Source organism: Lampetra planeri, chromosome 58 (assembly GCF_965212315.1).
Source record: "Lampetra planeri chromosome 58, kcLamPlan1.2.h2, whole genome shotgun sequence".
Classification (NCBI taxonomy): Eukaryota; Metazoa; Chordata; class Hyperoartia; order Petromyzontiformes; family Petromyzontidae; genus Lampetra; species Lampetra planeri.
The window spans coordinates 2,815,760-2,838,956 of NC_136164.1; the positions used below are offsets into that span (position 1 = coordinate 2,815,760).

Genomic DNA, 23,197 nt, shown 5'->3' on the forward strand with positions numbered 1-23,197 from the left:
TAAACAATTCACCGAGCCATCCTGTACCTCAGCGACTTCATAAAGAACAATGCAGAGAAAGTAAAGAGGCTCTTATCCGGCTCGGAGTATCAGTCTGAACCAGACGGGGTAACATGCGACACACAAACGATGTAATAAGTGTAATCAATTAAAAAAAAAATGAAAACAAATCATGAAAATCAATACGCTAATGTGCATAAACAAAGTGTTTAATCGCTATACTAATATTTGTTGGACATTCGCAAAAACATGGACATGAACAAAGACAATTAAACAGAAGCTGAACGCACAGCAGGTGCACGAGTGAAATTGCACTGACAGAGAATATGTATGAGAGAAGACCCACACACACGTTATGGACATCGTACGAACTTGTGAGTGGGCTTGGGCAATAAATGGGCGAGAGAAGGGATGGAAACTGGTGGCCGAGACTGCTGACAGAGTGGCAGACAAAGGAGCAGGCGACATGGAATTTGTTTTGCTTTCTGGACGTCCGAAAAATATACTGACGCTGGCTGAGTCGGCCAACTTTTCTGAAGAAGTCCACAGCATTCTTAGGATGCATCCGGAGCACCTCCAGTGAAGAAGCAATGTCTCCAAAGTGCCTTCGACGAAGACGCCTGTCTGTGGGGTACTCTAGCAAGCAATGTTGCAGAGGCCTTTAGTTTGCTGGCATCTCAAGCACGGCATGGAGGTTCTCGATGTTGCATCTCAAGATAGTGAGATGGTGACAGCTTGGGAATGCCATCATCCAGCAGTGGATTGATGATGGCTGATGGTTGACGATTGCCTACAAATGTGGAGAAGCCAGTGCCTGTCTGTGAAGAGGTGTATTTGACGAGGTGTGAACCCAAACACAAATTTCCCTTTCCATGTGCAACCTCCAAAGATGAAGGGTAACGCTCCCGTGAGGAGCACTCTGCAGCTGATTGTATTCCAGGTACAGCGCGGCCCTCCTGCACACAGCTCGTTGGTCTCTCCGAATGTAACGTGAAATGTCTACATTGAATGTGAACATCATTGTTGTAAATCGGGGTGCCACTGCAAATATGCCATCACTCCGCCATGCTGAGTGTTGCCTTTGTTACTGTAAAGGAGAGCCGACACAAGGTTGCAGGGGTTCGTCCTTTATTCCTCTTCTCCCATCCACACCTGTCCCCAGCCGTCTCAATCTCGTTCCCATCAAAGCTTCCCCTCTTCCCGCCCGTTCTCCCCTCATATCTCCTCGATTACCCCTCCCCCTTCTCCTGTCACCGTCCCAATAACCCTCCTATTGGTGGGAATCCTTCCCCTGACACCCCTACATTAGCATGCGAGCACGTGACTCATGCGGCCGTATCCAACCAATCACAGCGACGTGCAACGAGAAGACTTTGCAAGGACTGTGACGTCGCTGCTGTGGGTTGCAGACGACCCACGTGCGACTTTGGTTGCCCACTGATGAAGGCCTCGGTATGCTGATCAACACAGACAACAACATTTCTACAAAAGCATCACTGTTAAAAGGAGTGTTCACCTCATAACCTCACCTTTAAGCACAGCAGATACACAATACGAATAATGCTGATGATTGTTTTGCTATGCTAAAATCATTGCAGGCTGTCGTACTGCAGTACAGCAAGTATGCTGTTGGCACGTGCCTAGTTTCCATTGCTGTGCCCTATTATCAATGAGTACTGCATTTTTGGCGTATTCGATCTCGTCAGATCTCAGGAACTCATCACCGTTTCGGCTGAAAGTGCTTGGGTGGGTGACCACCATGCACAAACAGCAGGTGTTATAGGCTGCGGGGCCACGTGGTGGGCAGAAGAGAGCAGTGCAGCAAACACCATTGTTGTTCTGCACTTAGATATTTTCTTGCCTATGATCCTCACCTTCAACAACTCACAATGTCCAAAGTGGTGAAGGATGACAAAATAACCCCCAGGAGCCATCCAACAGTGAATTGATCAAGGACTGTATAGTACCTTGAGCGTCATCACAACTGTTAAGCATATCTCCATTGTTGCATGGCTTGTCGTGATCCTGTTCCGCATTGCCATAATCAAGTGGCACGGTAATTGTGGTATGCAGTGTTAACATTAATAATTTTGTTACTAATCTTGTAATTAAATTCATTTTTTGTAATTGGACACTTTGCTCAGAAACAAACGGCTACTCTCGGTCGTTAGACGACCTGGATCGCAATCAGCTGCAGAGTGTCCCCGATGGGGTATTTGACAAACTCGGCAGCCTGGAACGGCTGGATCTGGAAAACAATAAGTTGCAGAGCGGTTTCTGGTGGGCGGCGAAGTGAGTCATTGGCTGCGTACGGTCTGTGCCTCGTGCCATCGCTGTTTTGGCTCAATCGCTCATCGTGCTGCGCCGCGTTTGACTGTGCGTGAATTCTCGTGTCTCTTGGCACGAGCACATCCAATGACGCTGTCGTCCATGAGACCACGGCACTCGTTTTTGCTGCGACCGTGTTACATCGTCAGGATCAACCGTCTTGCCATCCACTGACTTCACCGTTTGAGAATGGACTCGGATCCACTGGCTCAGGTACAGGATGTCACAGCTGCCGCAGTTCCACGAGTTGGCGGTGAGGACTATCGTCTGCAGGTTGGGAGTGACGCATACTTCTAATTTTATAACAAAATCTGCGCAAAAACAACCGCGTTACAGGAGAAATTGTAAATACTGCGAAAAATATAAATGAATGTCCATGAAATTTCCTTTCACTAAATTTGGAATGGACAAATTATTTTTTTTAAATGTGGTCAAACAATCCACACGTCTGATCCAGAGGCATGCAGAGGCGTTCATCCAGCAATGTTTTTACGATGGGGCTGTACATTATACACGCATGGTTTAGTCAACGTTATCGCAGCATGGGACAACATTGACTGCTATGCTCAGGCAGAACGAGGGGCACGTATGGAGAACCCAGTGCAGCTGATTGGTATGCAGCCACAGCTCCTTGAGATTAGTCAGTCTGTCAAACACCCCGGATGGGAGAGACTTCGCGGTCGTTGATTATCAGTATAGACGGAGCTGTCTACAGCAGATACGAGCCCATTCAATCAAGAACAACAGCAACAATAATAATGATATTTAAAGCGTTTAATAAGATGAATATAGAGGCTCAGTAGCCGAGTCAAGTGACTTTCGTCAGCAGTCGAAGGCATTCTTTCTGACACGGCCGATTGTGTCGCGTGTTGCATTTGTTCGTGGTTCGAACCCAACGGCCGCCCTGGTAAATACGATGGATCCATAAACCAATAAAACACGATGTACCGTCGGCTTCGCAGTGGACGTTAAAGAGCCCACAACCTTATATATATATATGTATATATTCATGAAAAAAATAGGTCCTTTGTACCGGAGTCGTGGACCAAAGTTGAAAATTAAAATACCCAATTTGGCAAAAAAAACCCACATCGTAACATCGCCCTCTACTGGAAGACTAATGCCCTGGGGTCCTTTTGGCCACACTGCAGCAGGGCATTGGACATTGGACGAGACGAGATGGGGCGTGATGTCAGGCTCGCCGTGTCGCTTGAGCATTGAAGCGCTCTATAAAGGCACATTATTAACCTTATATTCTACGTACGAATATAGCCTACACAGCCTACTGCAGTGAGCATATTCATATAATTTTATTCATATTGCGTTGATGTATCTCATTGTTCTGGTTTTTTTGCTCTCCTTTTTATGACTCGGGTCTCCCCTGTGACAGATGTTGTGATTGTGAATAATGGTGCTGGTGGTAGATGTGGTGTAGTGATAGATGGTGGTGTTTGGTGGTAAATGTGGAGTGATTAATAGTGGTGCTGGTGGTAGATGTGGTGTAATGATAGATGGTGGTGGTGGTGGTGGTGGTAAATGTGGAGTGATTAATAGTGGTGTTGGTGGGTGTTGTGGTGGTTGTGTGGAGTTTCCGCTCATTTCAGCGGCTGGCTTAGCTCGGGTTGCTCACTGAATTCTGCCTCTGACCATCCGCCCTCTTTTTATAATTTCTCTCACAGCACTCGAGTCGCGTGTGCACGTTACACCGTCTGGATCAACAGTCTGATGGTGCATCTATAAATATATGAATCATATATATGTACATACACAGATAACAGCATGCATTCACACGTGATGATCATAATCATTTACATTTGTAAAGTGGCGCATTTAATCCGTAGATCCCAATGCGCCACGACCGTGTATGGAAAGCAGGAAACAGCCAGAGCATGCAGGGTACACGACCAGAACACGGGTCAATGGCGAGTTTAAAGCGGTGCGTTTTCAGGCAGGCTTAAATATCTCGAGCGACTATGATTGTCTTATGAGCAAAGGCAAAGCGCTCCAAAGATTGGCAGCTTCACTGACAAAAGGCCCGTGAGCTCCTAATCCCCACACTGGTCACGTGGGATCTTTGCAGAACATGTCACTCCTCGCCTCTCCCCATGCACCGTCGCCATTCCGCATGGACTCGTGTTGCAATGCGTACGGTTTGAACACTTCCACCTCCTCCTCGCGAGAGGCGAGTAATGTGTGTGTGGAGAACTTATTTCGCACCCTACGGAGCCAACTGTGCCAATCCGAGGTGCGGGGGAAGGCCACGTGCTACATGAACGCTGCGTTGGCAGTCTCGACAGAGACACTCCTTGGGCTTGCTGTGGAGCTCCACACTCGTGAGCTGTGCGATGCTGTCAAAGGCACCGTCAAGAACGCTCTGCAACTTATTGATATTCAGTTGCAGGAGAACAATCATCATGCTAATGTGATTGCCAACATTGATCAATAATAGTGTCCATGATCTGTAATGATATTGGTCTCGACGAGGTCGCTATATATATACTAAATATTGCTTTATTGGAAACCACACATCGCTCATAATTAAATATTAATTGTTCTCGCCCTGTAACCAATTCTATCGCTGTTTGAGGAGCAATAATAGCATCATCCGAATCATCACAGTCATCATCAATATCAATATCGGCAGCAACAGCAGCAGCAAGATCTGCGGTGGAGGAGAAGGTGCCGGCATGCACGGCAGCATCTCGCGTAATTCATACTCCAACCGTACACCGCGTGTCCATCTCCCCGGCCGCCTGTGATCATTTACATTCCATTGAGAGTTGTTTCGCTCCCAGTTTCCCGCGTGATTCAAAGCAGACTCCAGGTGCGTTGGTCAGTTGCATAAAATATTCTGAGTGGAAACTTCCACTTGGCAATGTAAGCGCCCGGTCTCGGCAGATCTCACAAGCTCAGCAGTCTGGAGCCTGGCTAGCGCTTGGCTGCGTGGCAGCGTGGCTACCATATAGCAGACGGCAGTGCAGCTAGACCCATCGTCGTACTGTACTCGTATGCTCCCACGCACCGGCACTCATGGGCTTAGTGAAATATGGTCAAGTAAGTTTTGCAACCCGCACGGCGTGGGGCGGGCTCCATCCAACAGTCGACTGACAATTTTGTTATTGAAAGCAGTCTAAACCAATCTTCATGTCTTGTAGAAATTGAAGTCCCATGCACGAGTGTGCACATTATTTACAGCCATACCTCTTTACACGTTGTGTACAATCGAAAACAATGCCTTAAACATGAGCGTGCCCTAAATAAGCAATAGCTATAGCTGAACCTCCATGACCATAAAGTATGACAAGCAATATCTTTTCATGTAAACTCTGATGTTAGACTTGGCCGAGAATCGAACTCACGTCAGGTGCAAAGCGCAGCGCGCACACCACTGCGCTACTGCTCCCCATGCAATGGCTGTTAACTCTGGTTTAAATCAGTAGTCTACGTAATATATATCTCTATGTGATGTTTCGCTTTGTGTTCATTAACAGATTTTTGTTTATTAATGTATTCTTTTATTATTCTTTGGTTTTTTCTATCACGATAACACACAAGACGCCTCGTGTAACTTCACGAGATGGAGGTAGAAGATGGCTCACGAAGGCTATCATACCATTTGCGTCATGAGAAATACGTGACCATACTTCACCACACTGGTCAGTACGGGTAGGTGAAGGCAAGGAACACACAGTGCGGTAATGCACTGCTCTGTCCTCTGTTGCACACTGCGTGGCCTTGCAAACCCGACGACAAACCGGTCTGTCCATCGTGGCCACCCATCCCAGCACTATCCAGTCTCAACGCTGCTTCACTTTCGAGATCTGTCTAAACTTGGCATAAGCCGGAAGACTTGGTCACGGGCAATGGAGGCACGAGATGCGGGTACACAAGGGAGCGGTGGCGGCTGCATTTCCAGTTGTTGCTGTCCAGTCGAATCGTCTGCAGGTTGGCGAGGCGGTCAAACGCTCCGTGCGGAACGCTCTGCAGCTGATTGCTATTCAGGTTCAGGCTACAGAGAAACGCATCGCTTCGCTCTCGGTGACACCGCGACCAACGCTGACAATCATCAGTAACGCAGGGATATCGTCGTATTAGTTCTTACCATTGTCATGTAAGTTAAACATACGCGGTATAATTATGCTGAACGTCCCCGCTGTCGCCGTGGGTGTGGAGCGTCGCAATCTCACGACCTGACATTTCACTGCTTCTATACGCGGTGCTTTAATTGGTCACGTGCAATTGGGCATATCCAATGCTCGTTTAAGTAGTACAATTAATCTCTAGTGTAATTAGTCAAATGCATAGTTCGTGCAATTCGCCCCATTCAATGCTAGGGTAATGAATCGAACGCAATGGCAGTGCAATTAGTCACAAGCATTGCTAGTGTAAGTCGTTAAATTCATCGTAAGTGTAAGTAGTCAAATGCGTTGTATCATTCGTCAAATGCATCGCCAATGTAACGTGAATGTTCTTCATGCGTCGCGTTCACGAGCCTGCTGTACCTGAGTGAGAATAAGCTGCAGAGTGTTCCTTACGGGGTTTTCGACAGCCTCACCAATCTGCAGACCATGATTATTGACAACAACCCCTGGGACTGGGGTTCGTCGCTTAACTTGAACGCCTCGTGTCGTGTAGACGACACACCTACTACCCCTCGTTAGTTCCACATCAGAAGAGATAAATTGAGAATGATCTCAACTCTACGTGGTTTCCCAAATCGCATTGCTAAATACGCACCAAGATACACAGAACATCGTTGGTGTCTATATTTCTCATGATCCCTTCATGGGGTAACCTTGGCCATACTTCACCACGGAGGTCAGGGCGGGCTGCTGAGGCTCAGCCTCGGGACCAGTCCAGCTGCCACTCGCCATCGATGTTTGTCGTGGCCAGGAATCGACCTCATTGCTTCATTCTGAAAATACATTCATCAGTAAACCAGTCTGAGATTGCGACAAAATGTGATCACAATCAGAATGAAGCACCCAGACGTGCATTAAACTGGGTTGAGAAACTTATACAATCGGTAACCCTGTTCCCAATAGGCTAGAACCACTACAGCTTATACTATGGGGTTAGTTAGGTTGATATATAAGACATATAGGACATTTTATATTTAATTCCATATCTCCAATCAAATCGAATTTGATGCAACAGGTCACATCTAAAAGTTTTTAATTTCAGCAAACGATACCAACGTTATGGCTGGTCTCCGAATTAGTCACTTTCAACCAATATAACCTACGTCTAATCTGCATATACCTAACATCATACACAACCATATACACCCCTCTTAGCTACACATGCCAACCAACATACCTCTCACCTACACTACACCAATCTACACATTGTTTTAGCCACGTTGCGTATTCGTGGTACAGACGGACTGTGAGAAACCAGATTGCTGTACCTTTCGCATTGTTATTGGACAGGGCTAAGGGCTGTGTTGACGTGTGGGCCGCTAAATGTTTACTGAAGCTGGATTCACACCCTAGTAAGTAGATTTGTTCTCAGCGTTGCTTGAAGTCTACAGCCATCTCAGTGTACAATCCCAGGGGTTGTCAAGCAGATTCATGGTCTCCAGGTTGGTGAGGCTGTCAAACGCCCCATTAGGAACACTCTGCAGTTGATTCGTGTCCAGGTCGAGCCTGTTCCTGTGCCACATCGTGTTTATGCAATCCATTGTAGCATATGTGAAACTCATAGTGATAAAATACAATTCTCATGTATATTTAAAACTGCTTATTATAATGGATATTTAAATCAAATCATCTTCATGTCTTCCTAAACACATTAATTATCATCCTTATAATGCACATTTAATCGGTCTAATTCCTGTCTCATGCGCTGCAGAGAAGGACCATTGCCCGAAGCGTCGAATATTATACATTCGTTGCAATTTCAGGCAGTGTTATTGCCGGATGTGTTTGTTGTGTTGCATGTTACATCGTCTGGAGCGGAGTGCTTGCCATCTGCAGACTTCACTGTTGGACCGTAATCTCTGATCCACTATCATTCGACTTAAATCAGCTCATTGATTCCCCCGCACACACGATTTACGATTGAATATACGTGTCGCGAGCACGGGATTCTATTTATTATTCATCGCTGATTAATCGAATGAGTGGTCATCGCAAGCCTCAGCTGGAGACGATAACTCTGACGTCCAATGCGTGGAACTGCAGCAGCTGCGGCATCCTCTACCTGAGCGAGTGGATCGGAGCTCACGGTCCAACAGTGAAGTCTACAGACGGCAAGCTCACTGCTCCAGACGATGTAACGCAAACTCAACACATATTGGCAATACGACTGCCTTCAAAGTATAGGCGAGCATGCGTCATGGGCGACGATTCCACGCGGACAACACGCCGATAGCACGTCCACAGCGGAGATGGAGCCTGCAGCAGCAGCAGCAGCTGTAGTCTCGGCAGAGGAGGCGGCGAGAGGCAACGCAGCATCCCCAATAATTAAGACTCAACCCACACGCCGCGTGTCCATCTCTGCAGCCGCCTGTGACCGTTTCAATTCCGTTGCGAGTCGTTTCGCTCCGAGATTGCCGCGTGTATCACAGCAGATTCCACGTTCGTTGGACAGTTGCCTAACAACTCTGAGTGGAGACTTCCACTTGGGCACTCCACTTGGACACTGGAGCCCGCTGACAAATCACCCAGTCGCGTCTCATCGCTACAGACAGAGTGGCCCACAAGTCGGGGCACAGGGTTTCATATTTACTTTGACAAATCACATAGGATCATTAGAATTACGTACTTTAACAAATCACATAGGATCATTCGAATTACGTACTTTAACAAATTACGTTGGGTTATTTCATTTATTTTAACAAATGTTCAAGCTAACTAACATTCACACGAATACAAATATGAATTATTTAAGATTAATTTTGAGATTAGAGGTGCCTTCTTTATAATACGTGAAAACTAATTGAACTCGTTTGTCTTGAGTACATATTCTTTCAATTTGTAAATAAAATCTCAAAATAAGAAGAAAAATATGAATTTACAATGATAACATATTAAATATTAACTTAAATACACATTTAAAATATGTTAATGACAGCGTTAAAATAAATTAAATCATCCTCCGTGTCCTGACTTTTGAGCCACCCTGTATGCCACCAACCATCACACACCACACACACCTACCTCTGGGCTACACACCGTACAACACACCTCTCACCCACACCACACACACCTACCACTGAGCTACACACCATACCGTACAACACACCTCTCACCCACACTACACATACCTACCACTGAGCTACACACCATACCGTACAACACACCTCTCACCCACACCACACACACCTACCACTGAGCTACACACCATACCGTACAACACACCTCTCACCCACACTACACATACCTACCTCTGGGCTACACACGTACCGTACAACACACCTCTCACCCACACTACACATACCTACCTCTGGGCTACACACCATACCGTACAACACACCTCTCACCCACACCACACACACCTACCACTGAGCTACACACGTACCGTACAACACACCTCTCACCCACACTACACATACCTACCTCTGGGCTACACACCGTACAACACACCTCTCACCCTCACCACACATACCTACCAAGTGCCTAGCTACGCGTTCGTTTGATCATGTTGCGTATTCGTGAATAAAGTCCAATCACGCTCTAGCATTCTATACACACGTGTGTGTATATATGTACATTATGTTGAATTTCTTTCGCACCGTACATAGCCAACCGTGCTGATCGGAGGTGTATCGACTTACTGTGAGAAACCAGCTTTCTCTACCTTTCTCATTGTTATTGGATAGTGCTAAGGGCTTGTTGTTTACATGTGGGCCGCTAAAGGGTTTAGGAAGTTGGATTCACGCCTCAGTAAGAAATATTTTCAGCCTTGCTTCAAGCCTACAGCCGTCTCAGTGTACAATCCCAGGGGTTGTCAAACAGATTCATGGTCTCCAGGTTGGCGAGGCTGTCAAACGCCCCATCAGGAACACTCTGCAGTTGATTCCTATCCAGGTCGAGCCTGTTACTAATATGTGAAACGAATAATAATACATCATTATAATGTGGATGTTAAACATTGTTATATATTCACTTTTTTATTTAATTGTTATATGTTTTTCTATCTACGTGACTTTACCGAATGAACCATAGAATATGATACATTATTATATATTTAAACCAAATAATCTTCACACCTACCACAACACAATCATTATCATCCTTATAATTTGGCGCATGCCGGAAGACTTGGTCACGGGCAATGAAGGCACGAGATGCGGGTACAGAAGGGAGCGGTGGCTGCTGCAGTTCCAGTTGTTGCTGTTGAGTCGAATCGTCTGCAGGTTGGTGAGGCGGTCAAACGCTCCGTGCGGAACGCTCTGCAGCTGATTGTTATACAGGTTCAGATGAGAGACGAACGCGCCGATTCATCTTCACTCTCGGCGATGCCACGACTCGCACTGACAATCCTCGACGCTGCAGTGATGTCGTTTCAGTCACTTCCATTGTAATTCTTCGTGTAAAATTTGTGGAGTTAAACATATCAAGCGCAACGTCTCTTGCTGCGGAATGCAAACACCGCAATCAAACGGTATGACATTTTATAGCTTGCATACGCGTTTTGTATAATTTATCAATGCATTGTTCGTATAATTAGTGAAATTTCATGTCTGTGTAATTTGCATTAATTTAAGCATATAATTATTCGCACATTCATTAGCTATTGACATCCACATGTAATCTATTGTGCCGTATGCCAGTGCTCAGGCTGAATGACAATAAACTACAGAGCGTTCCTGACGGGGTTTTCGATAGCCTCAAAGCCATGGACAGAATCACACTCGAGAGCAACCCCTGGGATTGTGACTGCGTACAGCAACCACAGGTTCACGGGACCGCAGGCCTCACAACTTAAATCCCCACCCCACCTTGATCACATCTCAACGAATATCAAATGAAAATAGGGTTTTTATACAAAAACAAACATTGTATTCCCATTATATTTTTGTTTCAATTGTTGAAGCAATCATTCTACCACTTTTTAGTCTATTGTAACGTTGCTTACATATCAGCTATTGATTAATCACTAAACAGACTAAACCCACTTTATGATTCCGAATTTCGATTTGGACTGGATGTACCATACAGGACCCACCATAGTGACATCTACTTAAATTCCAATATCACTTCACTTGATGCAAGAGGAAATCGACATTGGGCCCTGTTCATCCATAACATCCTTCTTGGCAAATCTGTGCTATACTTAGCTAACTCGTTAACCCCATTATGAAATTCAAGAAACCTAAGGCGCCCATAGAATTGCCTTTTAAATATCCCTAGAACAAGAATCGGAAAAGGTGACAAAGCCTTTGCCGTTGCAGCACCAACGTTTTAGAAGAACCTTGTTTCCTCCCTTAACATTATACATCTTCGTTCAAAAGATATCCTGAAGCAGAAGATTCGTGCTGGATTAAGTCACATTTGCCAATGTGATTTGTAACTTTGATCGGGTAGAGAATCGAACACATTATTATTCACTGCACGCAGCGAGCCCCGCCTGGGGTTGGGGAAGTTGGCACGGACCGCGCTCAGGGCGCGCTACGAGGCGCGTTCAGCAGCACAGTCACAATACCCAGGGGTTGTTGTTGAGGGTCATGTAGTCTAATTTTCCCAGGCTGTCAAAAGCCCCATCGGGAATGCTGATGGGGCTTCTGTGCGATCGCAGTCATGTCCATTCTGAACTGTGAAAGCGCAGCGCATCACACCGTGCTAGAAAATGGCCCACGGAAGAGGATATCAAAGCGCTACCTCTGAGATCCATTTTAAGTGAGCTTTGATCTACCACACACAATGAAGGAAATTTCTTTCCACGCGCACTGTCACTCAAAGTAATGTTCACTATCAAACCGATCTGTTTAATCATCGGAGCTGGAATGTTAACCAAATTAAGTGGAGAACTAAATTTAACGAGATATTTCTTTGTGTGTGTGGACATTGGTGACCCGGATTAGACTATCAGCTTCCACTCCACTCGCATCGCCCGAGTTAATGAATGTTTCCCTCTTGTGTACACGTGCAACATTGGCCAACTATAACAATGTGTACATTTGCATTAGAGTTGCCATGCTATGACTATACTAAGATATATCGTACAATGTGAGATCTGCAATAATTGTATCGTCCGTTTAGTCAAATACCGATATATCGTGATTATCGTTGCTCCTATTAACTATAATTTTTTAACAAAGTAAAAGTGCAATACAATAACAAACACAATTATGAAAGTGCAACTTAAGTATTACGCCTTATATCATGAGTATAGTTCCTGATGGCTAACATCCATTGTGAGTGACATCAGAACCAGTCCTGGACCTCCACTAGATTAACTCAGCCTTAAATGAGTACTTGGTGCGATGTGTAAACATCAGCGCCGGAGACACAAAGGCGGCCGGCCGGACGTCGTGCTGGTCACACCGCTCCATCACGCACCGTAGCGGCCTTAATGTGTGTTGATCTTCTTTCGCACCGTAAGTAGCCAATCGTGCTAATTGGAGGTGCTCGCAATAACAAAGCTGTACGGTTGATATTTTATTCATAATGAGTTTATTTTATCGTCTTTGTATAATGTTACGTCTTAACGGTAGCCCTCCAGCACTCGACACAGGCTATCATATTAAGTTGTCACGTGGACAAATATGCTCATTAATTTGTTTTTCAGCAAACTGAAGAATGTTTTTTTTTAAGACAAGCAACATTGACATTTTTTATCCGACGTATCACTGGAGATTACACCCATAATCATCCGGCGTTAACAACAAATCTCAGCTCCCTCGCGATTCTAACCCAAAATAAACTATAATTATGAATCGTGATATCGCATACGTAGAAAAATCAGTTTATCTCTGCACCCGTACGTGCACGTGTATGGCAAGCAGCAGGCACACCCCAGGGGTTGTTGCTGAGCGTCGTCGTCTCCAGCTTGGTGAGGTTGTCAAATGCGCCGTGAGGAACGCTCTGCAGTTGATTGGTAGACAGCTCCAGGGGCTACTGTGACGTCAAGTCTCGCTCTTCTCATCGTCATAGCGACACCATGTATCACAGGCGCACGTGATTTCACGTAACTATTTGACTAATTGTCATTTCGTTGCTGTAAAAGAATATGGGTTTGTATATACTGAACGCTGCAATGCTGGCCTGCATATATACTGTGAAGGGCAACACGTTTTATGAACGTAGTGCTTTATACACAACATATACATATTATCATCACCAAAATGACCATTATCAGTGTGAAAAATTACTAAATGCTATATACAGTAATCGTAATTCCTCTTTGGTTCTTTCGGTAAAGTAACGTAGAAAATAGAATATAATAATAATAGAATACGACATTTCTGTTGCAACACTAGCAGCCATCATCAGGTAAGAAGGAATGATAAAACACAGACACGGAAACAACATGTGTGTTTCGCTCGATGTGTCTCTGCATGTGTGTCTGCCTATGTTGTTTCCGTTTCCGTGTTTTATCACCACCCCTATCACCACCCATTTCACTACCCCTATCACTACCCCTATCACTACACCTATCGCTACCCCTATCGCTACCCCTATCACTACCCCTATCACTACCCCTATCACTATCATTATTTTGCTATAGTCTCTGCAAGCACTGAATTATCCTGCCCAAGCCTATCAACTGCCGCCCTGAACTATCCGTATCATTTAACGATTGTGTCTCCAGGCATGAATCTCTTTCTGCAAGGGGGCCGCTCACACAGGCCATTGCATGTTCACGGTGTCGCAGGAGATGCAATGCACGTTGCCTCTGAAACATGGTTGGAGGGGAGTTGTGTGAACGAGTTGAACCTGAAATCCAGAGACGTGGTGTCCGGAGGAATCCCAGGTGTGCTGAAATCGACACCCCTATTCTAATCAAACAGCTGCTACTACTCTTTCACAAACTTAAAATGAATGCGTGCAATGTTGCAGTGTGGCCAAATCACCCGAACTGCGTCCCGTCTCGCCAGATCTCAGGAGCTAAGCTGGTCATAGCCTGGCAAGTGGTTTGATGCGTGATCGCTATATATGACAGCTGTTATAGGCTGCTGTGGGGCTATCGTTGTGGGCATCAGAGGGAAGTGCAGTATAATCCATTGTTGTACTGGACTTCTATGCGCCCACGTTTACGTTTCACTGCACCAACTCACACTCACCAACATGGTGAAGTATGTTTAACATGTAGGCTTTGGCGACCAATATTATTCATAATAATTACAATACCCCCCCCCCTCCTCCGCCTCTGATCTCAGCGCCTGATGGGTTCAGTGATGACGTCATCTTGCTCTATTTAAGACCGGAAGCAGGTGGATTGTTTCACTGTACTGGCAAATCGCCCGATGGTGCTGGATGATGAAATTAGCAGAGAAACGTCACGGCACTCAAATTGCCAATGTTGTAAATTTACTCTCCAACACACCGGTGGGCTGAAGTAGTAAACTAATTGGTGCGTTGTTTATGTGACAAACCTCACTGGCCGTGTCGGGTGGTGGAGGGTTACGACACATTTACACTCACGCGGTCTAACCCCACAACCTGTATTATGGTAAAGTGTGATCAGACCAGCTCCCAGGACCCGCCCTGCTCGGGGAATCCCTGCTGTAGAAATGGACCCACAAAAAGAGTTGTACGTGTACCACCATATAAAGCATCCAGTACATACAACCATCTGTTATACACGCAGGCTGTGGTGCAATGGTGCCCGTGTTAACCCACGCTCTTGCTTGCGGCGAAACCCCGTCTAGACAGAGCCCCTGCAACGTATTGGTGCTCAGGTCCAGCAGAGTGAGTTTAGTCAGTCTGTCAAACACCCCAGGCGGGAGAGACTTTAGCTGGTTATTGAGCAGGTAGAGCTCTTCCAGGTGACAAACGTTCGCTACCGCCGTATATGATGGTATACACGCACTCTTCCTACAGTCAAATCTATACAAACGCTGTTGTCTACATAGTTTTATCCACAAAAATCCAAATGAACGGTTACATTTAATTGCCATGACACCACCACAGTATGCTCTTGAAATATACAAGTTTGACTCATCAAAACAATGTTGTATTGACGAATACGTATAAAGTAGACGTTTACTTGGCGAGCGCATTGCAACATGAGCATCGCTCCTTTGTGTGCCACACTGATCCCAGGCTAGAGACGATTAGACAAGGCCGGGCATTGGTGACTGCACGCTGCCAGCACTGTGGCGACAAGGGTTGGGTGGATCGCACAAATGCTGTGGAAACTTTCTCCCCGTGGGTGTTGAGGTGCCATCACTAGGTTCGTCAGGAGTCAGATTCATCTCTCGATCTGTCCCTTCTGAATGGGATAGAGTGTTTCCCCCTCGCCCAAGTGGGTTTTTTCTGGGTACTCCGGTTTCTTCCCACATGCATGAACGCTCATTATTTGAATGAAAACATCTTCAAATGTGCGTCCCTATGTCTGTGGATTGTGCAGCGCTGCGTGATGCATTTGCATCCATTACGCTGCTGTATTGAAACTAATAATTATTAAGGTCAATGTGATCGGCTATACTGACTCCTCCATCGGCAGTGCACGAACCCACGACTCGTGCCCTGACGAAGGCTGCGCTGCTGCTGTGTGTGGAACATCCACAGCTGAATCTCGTTGGGCTGAGACAACCAAACTCCCGCTTCTCGAGCGCTTACTATCAATCTAAACTTAAATTTTGATTTAAAGCTTTCGTGATTACAGGGATTGATATTCTTGGTTCTTTCGGTAAAGTCACGTATAAGGGAAATAATAAAATAATATAAATAAAAAATGTTACATTTATAAATAATATATTTTTTTTTTCTACGTGACTTTACCGAAAGAACCAAGAATATCGATCTAAACTTGAACAATGTGCACTCCGTTTAAAGTGCATATCTACAAAACGTGTTTTGTGTACTCATGTAGGTTAATTGTAACCTTTAGACGTAATTCCATTATTAGCTTAGCTTCTAAATAAGTACTGTACCTGAATAACAATCAGCTGCCAAGTATTCCAGCAGGAGTCTTTGATAAGCTCACCAACCTCGACAGGCTGGACCTGTTTGCGAATCAACTGCAGATCGCTTCTGTGAGAGACCCAGGCGGCAGGCGAGCGTGTACAGCGATGTCATTTACAACTCATAGTACACGTGTTTATGCTATCAAAGTGACAATGACTGCGTGTGAACTTTAGCTGAGCGTAATGCTGAATTACATTGGCAGTTTCAGGCTACATTCTGGTATTTAAAAACTCCACATTATTAAGACGGTGTATGAACAATACATAGCAGCAAGATACAATATGTATCATACGTCGGCTTTCGCGACCAATGTTGTCTATAATAAAATTATTTTGAGCTAGATCGCGTAAATATAGCGACACATTGATACTTGCGAGATCTAATTAAAATTACACATTTCTATGGATGCGATCTAACACAAAAATTAATTCGGCTTATTCCAGCTCTGAGATTTAAAAAATGTGTTTAGATTGCCATGTTCCTCGTGCGACGTGAGAAACATTTGGCATCACTGCACACATATAATCACGTAGCGCGATCTTCTGAGGTTCTTCTCTGACACGAGAACGCTGCTCGCTGTGAGAGGCGAGGATCATATTTTATACCGCCGAGTCTTGAGTATATAAACTTTCACTTGCCACATTTAGCGTGCAGCATTTATATTGTGTCAACACTCTTCGGCGTGTGTCAAATTATAATGACAATCAGCTGCAGAGTATTCCTGAAGGAGCGTTTGATAAGCTCACCAGCCTGCAAACGCTGTACCTGCGTGACAATAAACTGCAGAGCGTTCCTTGACGGGCACAAGGAACACGTGAATGTGACTCTGGCTCCACACTCGTTGCATGGCGACTTGCAACGCTCAGTTAACGTGGACTCCCACGCTATAACATCAATATCGCTGTCGGCTCGTGGTGATAGTGATGCGACATCTTAAGGAAATGTTGCGACTCGTTACACAGGCCGTATTATGCAGTGGTTAAGTAAAAGCCAGTGTCGAGTGTAAATGTAATATCGTCCGATACTAAACATATTTAAGGAATCGTCCATAGAACATAATTCTATTGAACATCACTATGATATGTATTATAAAATACATGTGTACAAATATCTTATTTATCCCCAAAAATATATTATATGTGAGATGTTAATATACGTAACATAAATACATAGAGAGAGGGGGAATTCCCGCACAGATGGAGCGTGCCGGGCTGAGACAATGCGAGTCAGAGGCTGGCGATTTACATTTTTTCTGCAACTATGAGCTTGTTTAACACTTGCAAACGACACACTACTTTAAATATACATGATGAATGTGTAGATTAACTGTGGCAAAGAACATACATTCGTGTTATCCTGCTATCTTCCCCAATTTAGGTACCAATCAGCTGCAGAGTATTCCAGCAGGAGTCTTTGATAAGCTCACAAACCTCAACAGGCTGGAACTGGTTACGAATCAACTGCAGGTCGTTTCTGCGAGAGACTCAGCTGCCCAGCGAAGTGTCGATAGCGATGTCATTCATAACGGATAATCGAAACATGTATGCGATTGAAGTGAAAATGTCTGCATTTGAAAAATGAACTTAGTGTATAGTGCTGAAATACATTTTCATTTTAAGGCCACATTTTGGTGGAAAGTCAACATTATTAAGAGAGTTACCCAGATTCATATACGATTGCATGTCATCCAATTCGGCTTTTTCCAGCTCTGATATGTAAAACACTCAGTTTAACACGTAGGCTTTATGAATGTGTAATGCGTGTCTGACGAGGCGCACACTGGGATAGGAGGCACCACACTTTATTCACCTTAACAGTAACGGCTACAACAAGGCTACTCTAGACCCCAACGAGAGGGAGGGAGGATTCTTCATACCCGGAGCCCTAACACCACACTGACTGTCCGACACTGTCCGAAGGCCCCGCCTCTTCCCTTCCCCGAGCGTGGCCCCACCTCGCCTCTTGCCACGTCAATTCCCCTGACTCTCCCGATGGCACCCGAGCCAGCTGTGACAGGCCCCTCGAGTCCCCATCGGCAGGTAAGTGCAGGTAAGGGAGCGCGTCTACTGACAACAGTCACGCCCCAGGGCCGCCATTTACATCCCTAAAAATGTAAAACACTATTTTTATGGCGTATGGAATGCTCTTTGTTGTTGGTGGTGCTGGTTCCTGGTTATTTGATCCTAGCTGTTCTGCAATTACTAAAGTCGTAGTTCTGTGGCCGCTCTCTGACACAAGGTGGTGCACTGCTGGCTGCAAACATTCTGGATCATGTCTTTTTTGTTTGTTCACCGCATGACATGACGATGTTGACACGGTTGTCATATAATTTGGAGAAAGAGGCGACATTTTTAGGTACATTTTTAACCCTTTTTCATATTAAGTAGTGTTTAAGTAATAATTGCTCACTTTGGCATAGTATTGAGTGCTTAATTTATAGATTAACTTACCTATTTAACGTACATGGATATTGTTTTAAAATATGTTAATTGCTTGTAGTGGAATGCCAATCAGCTGCAGAGTATTCCTAAAGGAGCGTTTGATAAGCTCATCCACCTGCAAACGCTGGACCTGCGTACCAATGAGTTGCAGAGTGATGCTGACGTTCAGATGGGCAAATGAATGGCACTGGCGACTTACACTCTGGCTTCACACCCATTGCATTGCGACTTACAGCGCTCAGCCAACGTGAATTCCCATTGTGGTAGGCACGTAATAGGCTACGTTAATGATTGGCCAAGACATGATGCTGAGATTGACTTAGATTTAAAGATCCTGCGACGTCATTCGCAAAAGTAGACTGCTGTAGGGCTGCGTCGTCATGGTCCAAATTTGCTAATTAAAAAAATACCGAAAATTACTCATGGAATACACACATTAAGTTGGCACGACCCTCCTGAGAACGAGACTTGAGCCTCAGTGAGGTATCTCGGGCATTCTGATGAGTGGCATTGGCCTCCGTTGCCTTCATAGAAAGTGCCCGGGTAGGGAGGAGGAATAACAACCACGAATCCGTGCCCTGATGAAGGCTGCGCAATTGCTGCTCCTGCTGTGCGGCTAAAGCAGCCAAAAGCTGAATGCACGTCGGGCACAGGTCTCGTTATTCCAGATTCTGTTGCGTTTCGAGGCCTCTGAAACATATTTCAAGAATGATTATCATTACTGATTTAAAAAATGATAGGTTCAAACACCAAATAGACACCTATTGCCAGGCGCCAAGTCTGCATTAAGCACGCATGCTTGTAGTAAAACATGCAAACACAATGCTTTGCATTACATTTCCAAATTGTACTAAGTTTGTTTGATTAAGTGTGTTTTCTCTCTCTCTCTGTGTCCTCGTGTTGTCGCTATAGTATTTCCTGCAGTCACAAAAGCTCAAAATCTCTCATTGACATGTTAATTTCTCTGCCCCCTCTCTCTCTCTGCCCCCCCCCTCTCTCTCTGCCCCCTCTCTCTCTATTTAAGGCCTCGACACAGAGGCGTTGTTTCTCTGTGTGCCTATGTGTGTGTCTCTCTCTGTGTGCCTATGTGTGTGTCTCTCTCTGTGTGTCTCTGTGTTATCTCTCTCTCAAATTTAGCAATCTTTGGAATAACGTAATCAACCAGGTAAGGGTGTTGACTGTTATGTTAGCCGACTCTCTGTGTTTTATTGCATTATATTTCTAAATTTACTAGGTTTGTTTTCTCTTTCATTTGTACCTGATGATGATTGTAACCCCTCGATTACGCCTTGATTGATTACCCAAACTTAGTACAGTACTGGACAGTATGGGACACACAGCCTAAACACATATAGACAGAATAGCAGCTGTATGTCGTTGAGTTGCAGTTTTCTTGACACCAAACTGTTTCATCCGCCTGTTACGAAATCTTACTCGATATGATAACCACCAATGACGGCGTAGATGAACGATAATGTTACACTGGATGTGTCACAATTCGGCTGAATATAACACTCGTGTCTAACATGTCCACAACGGACATTATTCGTTCACACATTAAGCAAACCTGATTAATTTGAATTCAGATTGTAATTTTCTTACTTTGATACCATTCCGTTTCCAAAGATAAGAATATATACGTGCACTTCACACCTTCAGCGAGCAGACATTTTAGTGGAATCGTCACGTTTTTCGGGTTGTAATATCAATCAGCTGCAGAGTATTCCCAAAGGAGCGTTTGATAAGCTCACCAAACTGGAAACGCTGCACCTGCAAACCAATGAGCTGCAGAGCGTTCCTGACGGGGAAGCGGACGCACGAACGAGGCCTCTGGCAATGTGGAGACGCCTTTAGTCGTGACGTCACAATAGTGATATCATGAACGTGTCTTTGAATTATTCATTATGTAACAAAGCGTCGAACTAGTATCGGGCAGCAGGGGACACAGCCTAGATGTACATCTACAAGATAAGATATATCATTTTTATAATAGTATATTTCTTAGTTAACTTCATATTACCTTTGAAATTGTTTTATTTCTGGGTACAATACGTTGTTCTTATAAGAATTCCATTTAATTAGACCGCTAAAACTGTATTGTACTATGCATAACAGATCTGATGGAGTTACACCTGCAGTTTAACCAGCTAAAGTCTCTCCCACCTCCTTGCGTGTTCGACTGCCTGACGGAACTAAACTGGTTACCAATGACTACTCACGCGGGAGAAAAACACAGCCACGAATAATGTAATTATGTATTCATTTTAATAAAGTCCACTTCTTGAGAATAATGTCAGAGCATGTTCTGTGCTATCTGCGTCCATGCATCATTGGCCAAGACGCTGCGATGTGCTTTATTATTCACGAGTTCCAAATTAATTCTTGATCTCGTGACTTTAATAACACAATCGGGTTTAAAACAAAGCAAATAAAATTAACGAGCAATTACAGAGTGTTCCTGACGGGGCCTTTGACAGCCTGGGCAAGTTGGAGGTTCTGAATATCAACAACAACCCCTGGGTATTGTGACTGTGCTGCTGGACGCGCCCTGGGCACGGTGCGTGCCAACTTCCCCATCTCCAGGCGGGGCTCGCTGCGTGCGCTGTGAATGTCGCCGTCACTCCACTCTCGTCTTCCCACCATGATGCGATGAATTGTCGATTATTTTATTGTCTCGTGTTACCTACTTGTTTTTGTTAATTAATATAATTTTGATGGATGTGTTTGATTCGTTACCCGACTTGTCCAATGTGCCTGAATCTCAAAAGACATTCTCACAAACGCGATTGGAGACTCAATAACAATGATTAATTGGAAAACTGTCTGTTTATTACTCATAATGACATGTATACAGAATGTGAATGTGTAGGCCGGCGCAAATGTACGTGAGTACATGCGAGGGCAAATTATGTGTTCTTGTCCGTGTGTGTGTGTGCATTAGTGGTGAGGAGTGGTGGCGCAGTGGTTAGCACACTGCGTTACAAACCTGTATACCCGAGTTCGATTCCCACTCATGACCGATATCAGTGACAATTATTTGAACCGGTCCTCGGCCTCCCCTTCGTCGATTCAGCCTCATATGAGTATCTTATGTGGTGCCCACCCCTCGTGTCCAGTGCCGGCCTTCATAGGTGCTCGCAAACAGCACTTGCCCCAAAGTCTGATAAAGCTATATGGGGGATCTTTGTCTTGTCTTTTAGTGCTACACTGCGTCTCGAACCCAACCCTCCGAGTTAATTTCCTGGCTGCTCCCCACACCACTGAAATGGGGCATCTGCACTGACCCTGCGTCACCGCTAACTCGGCACTGCTTGCGCTGACATCTCTGCTTCTGGATCACGTCACTCTGTCTCGTGACATGACGCTGATATCGCATTGGGAACATGCTGGGGAGTAAGAGACACCGATATTTTTAATCATTGATCAATCTAAACGAAGATTGTCATTGCTCACTTTAGTACCATTGAGCATTCAATATTATAATATAAAATGCCATTTACAGCTTCAGCGTGCATTGATATTGTTTGCAACGTTGTCATCGTGCAGTGGTGTAATATCAATCAGCTGCAGAGTATTCCCAAAGGAGCGTTTGATAAGCTCACCAAGCTGGAAAGGCTGCAGCTGCATAACAATAAGCTACAGAGCGTTCCTGACGGGCAGGCGAACGCACGAACGAGGCCTCCAGTCAACCAACCCGCGTGAGCCACGCGGTGTGGAGATGCCTTAAGTCGTGACGTCACAACAGTGCTGTCATGGCGCACCTGAAGTGTCTGATTTGTTCATAATGTAACAAAGCTTCGAACTCGTGTCGGGCAGCGAGGGACACACAGCCTAGATGTACATCTACAAGATAAGAGATATCTCTTTAGGCTAGTATATTTCTTAGTTAACTTTATATTAGCTTTGATATTGTTTTATTTCTGGTTTATCATAGTTACAATACGTCGTTCTTATAAGGATGCCATTTCATTAGAATTATAAACTGTACTATACTATACATAACAAACCTGATGGAGTTACACCTGCAGACTAACCAGCTCAAGTCTCTCCCACCTCGCATGTTCGACTGCCTCACGCAACTAAACCGGTTACCAATGACTACTCCTACTCACACGGGAGAAATACACAGCCACGTTAAATGTGATTATGCATTCATTTTTTATAAAGTCTACTTCTTTAGAATACAAATAATGTCAGAGGTAGTTCTGTGCTATTTTCTGCCCATGAGTAATTTGCCAAGACGCTGTGATGCGATTTACTATTCACGAGTTCCGAATGAATGCTTCATCTCGTGACTTCAATAACACAATCGGGTTTAAAACAATAAAGCGAATAAAACAAACGAGC

The 23,197-nt window shown here is 44.8% G+C and overlaps 1 long non-coding RNA gene across 1 annotated transcript in view; it reads right to left on the reverse strand.

Annotated features, from left to right (window-relative positions):
• Positions 1-3,093: 3,093 nt before the first annotated feature.
• The window catches only part of LOC144735995 (uncharacterized), a 39,791-nt gene continuing 19,687 nt past the window's right edge, over positions 3,094-23,197 (reverse strand). Inside the window, exon 3 of the long non-coding RNA XR_013588708.1 lies at positions 3,094-7,243. This is a non-coding gene — a long non-coding RNA (uncharacterized LOC144735995). The remainder of the gene's footprint in view (positions 7,244-23,197) is intronic.